This window comes from Marmota marmota, unplaced genomic scaffold (genome assembly GCF_001458135.2).
Source record: "Marmota marmota marmota unplaced genomic scaffold, marMar, whole genome shotgun sequence".
Classification (NCBI taxonomy): domain Eukaryota; kingdom Metazoa; phylum Chordata; class Mammalia; order Rodentia; family Sciuridae; genus Marmota; species Marmota marmota.
The window spans coordinates 3,919,980-3,923,501 of record NW_026000294.1 but is presented as its reverse complement, the minus strand read 5'-3'; the positions used below and the strand labels follow the sequence as shown (position 1 = coordinate 3,923,501).

General features: G+C 40.8%; 1 pseudogene; it reads left to right on the top strand.

The window, feature by feature from the left end:
- Window positions 1-542: 542 nt before the first annotated feature.
- LOC107155624 overlaps window positions 543-3,522 on the top strand; it is an 11,503-nt pseudogene continuing 8,523 nt past the window's right edge.

Below are 3,522 nucleotides of genomic sequence, written 5' to 3'. Positions count from 1 at the left end.
GGAGAATCCTTGTGAGCAAAGGTAATCTGGAGCGAGTAGGTCTGTATACTGCACATTTGACAGTGTGGCATATTGTCCTGTGTATAATTTTATATCTTTTACTCTGCAAAGTAAATACAACCAATGAGTTTTTAGAGCTAAGATAATAGGCTCAGAAAAGTGAAAGAATGTGTCCTGAGTTACAAAGTCAGTCTCAAGAATGCAATTGGAAACCGGAAACAGTGGTGTGCACCTGTAATCCCAGCTACTTGGGAGGCTGAGGCAGGAGGATCTCAATTTTGAAGCCAGCGTGGGAATCTTAGACCCTGTCACAAAATTTAAAAAGGCTGATGGGAGGGAGGGCTGTCATGTGTAAAGCCCTGGATTTCATCCCCAGCACTTTAAAAAATGCAATTGGAAAATTGTTCTTTATATTAATATAAGCCTTCTAATGAAAACTCAAATGTTGAAGTGAATTCAGAGTTAGCTGAGACAAAATTGAAGGTTAAGTATTGAAAACCAGAGAATTCGTGTGGTTAGGGCTCACCGTGGTGAGAAATAGGATGTCTACAAGGGACTGCCTTACCAAAAGTGACTTCAGAGATATAAATGAGGACATGGTGAGCAGTTGGATTGGGAGGAAGGTAGAGGGAAGAGAGAAAGATCAGTGTCTTGAATCTGTAAGTCAGAAGCCTACAAGCAAGGTGTGCCAAGAATAGTTGTGTAGGGGCTGGGTCTATAGCTCAGTGGTACAGTGCCTGCCTCACACATGTGAGGCACTGGGTTCGATCCTCAGCACCACATAAAAATAAATAAATATATTGTGTCCATCTACAACTAAAAAAAAAGAATAGTTGTGTAGGTGCTGACTTGGCTACAGAAGCAGTGATATTCTACAGACAACTGGACATATGAGTCTGCAGGGTAGAAGTCATAGCTAAAAATGTAAATTCTAGTCAATAGATGCCATTCATACTGAGAGGACATGATATCACTGACATAGTCTTGATTACAACCAGAATTGCTAGAGGGCAGGAATTTAAAAGGAACCAGAAAGAGGAGGAGGTAATGAAGCAAAAACAAGCAATGAATTTTCACAGTATATTCATCTGAAACTAAATCTATGGGGTCATTACCTTGATTTTTTTCAGAAAATATGAAGAATTAAGTAAACTCAGAAATTTAAGGGAATAGAGACAGGTAAAGAGATTTAACTATTATATTCAAAGCATTTTAATAGAGGTATGAACAAAGGCAGTGGGAACCCAGAGATGAGATACTTTAAATGTCTTTTTAAGTTGTAGGTGGACATAATACCTTTATTTTATTGTTTATTTTTATGTGGTGCTGAGGATCAAACCCAGTGCCTCATACGTGCTAGGTGAGCGCTCTACCACTGAGCCACAACCTCAGCCCAGAAATACTTCACTGTGCTCAGGTATTGACAGCCCATGAAATCACTTGCTCTGTCTGTTGACAGTCTTCTCCAGGTAAGGAGAAGCTTGCTGCTCTCCAAGGGAGAGGCACTGGTATATACTCTCACTGAGTCCTTCTTGATATTAGCCCTCAAGATACATATATCATTATCATCACTTCACAAATAAGGAAGCAGAGATGCAGAAGTGAAGTGACTCGCCCAAGGCCACATGACTAGTCAGTGGCAAAAGTTGAGACTTGAAATCAGGTCTGATTCTGGAGAACACATTAAGTTAGAATTAGCCAAACATAGCCTGCATGGAATGGAAAAATCCAAAACAAGAGTGGCTTCTATAATATAGAGGTTTATTTCTCTCTCATATTCAAAAAAAAAAAAAAAAAAAAAGGCTAAAGGGAAGAACTCCAGGGCTGGCATGGTGGTTCCCTGGCAACATGGTACCTGAGCTCCAAATTCTTTGTGTCACCAATTATAGTATTAGTTTCCTTCCTAAAGGTGACTGCCTAGTCGCAGGTGCCCAATTCATTTTATCTGCATAGCAGAACAATGTTAGAAGGTGGGGAGGACAAAAGTTTAGTTAACTCCCTTTGAGCTACCCTCTTAGAAGCTGAGCACAGCACTTCTACTTACATCTCATTGCTAGGGAATTGAACTACATGGGCAAATAGCTTCAGAGGCAGACTGACATGTTAGTTCATTGCTGCCCCAAATAATATTGGAGTATGGCTATTAAAGAAGAGGGACTGAATATTGAATGCAGCAGGCACTCGTGCTCACAATTCTTTGTTTTAATCTATTTTAAGGATAATTTAAATATAAGTATTTCTTTTTTGTGGTTCTGGGGATGAAACCAAGGGCCTCATGCATATGAAGCAATTGCTCTACCACTGAGCTTCATCGCCAGCTTTATAATACTCATTTTTCAAAGCACAGGCTGATGAGTTTTGACAATTGTGAAGAGTCACATGAAACTCTAAATATTTTCACAACCACCATCAAGATATTGAATAGTTTCATCATTTCTAAAAGGTCCCTTGTGTCCATTTATCATCCATCTCCTCCCATTCCTGGTGCCAGGTAATCAGTGATCTGCTTTCTGTCACTTTTGATTAATTCTTCCTATTCTAGAATTATGTGTGATTTCTCCCATCTGATTTCTTGTACTCTGCATGTTTGGGATACCTGTCGTTGCACACATCAGTCTGTTCCTTTTTCTTGCAAAGTAGTGTCATTCTGTATGAATTCATTCTTCTGTTAATGGATGTTTCATCTGTGCTCTAAAATTCATCACTGAGTTCTCACCAAAGCTGCTCTTCCCCTGGGCTGCTCCCTGCAGTGACTGAGTGTGAGCAGGATTCTAAGGCCCATTCCTGGGAGAAGGGGGTCCTCCCTGATGGGTGATTGTTGTTTAAGGACTTCTCAATAGTGTGAGGGACTTTTCTTTCTTTCTTTTTTTTCTTTTTTTTGTTCCAGGGATTGAACACAGGGGCACTCGACCACTGAGCCACATTCCCAGCCCTATTTTGTATTTTATTTAGAGACAGGGTCTCACCATGGGGGACTTTTCTTAGAACTGCACTGAAGTCCAAGATGTTTCCACCCATCTTTCCTCCTTCGCTCTCATTTTTTTTTTGGGGGGGGGCAAGGACCGGATATTGAACTCAGGGGTACTCAACCACTGAGCCACATCCCCAGCCCTGTTTTGTATTTAATTTAGAGACAGGGTCTCACTGAGTTGCTTTAGTGCCTTGCTGTTGCTCAGTTGGCTTTGAACTCACAATCTTCCTGCCTCAGTCCCCACAGCTGCTAGGAACTGCACTACTGAACAGGTTCACTCTTTTTCACTCAGGATCAGACCTGCATCATGATCTGATACCCTCCCGGTCTCTCTTAGCTTCCTCTTCATTTGCTTTCACAGGATTTTCCCTAATGGATCACTCGCATAATTGATCTAATTTTACATCAACTTCTCAGATGATGAGATTAACACAGATTATTTTTTGTTTGATATCAGAAGCAAAACAGTTATGAGCATTTGTGTGTGTGTGTGTGTGTGTGTGTGTGTGAGAGAGAGAGAGAGAGAGAGAGAGAGAGAGAGAGAGAGAGAG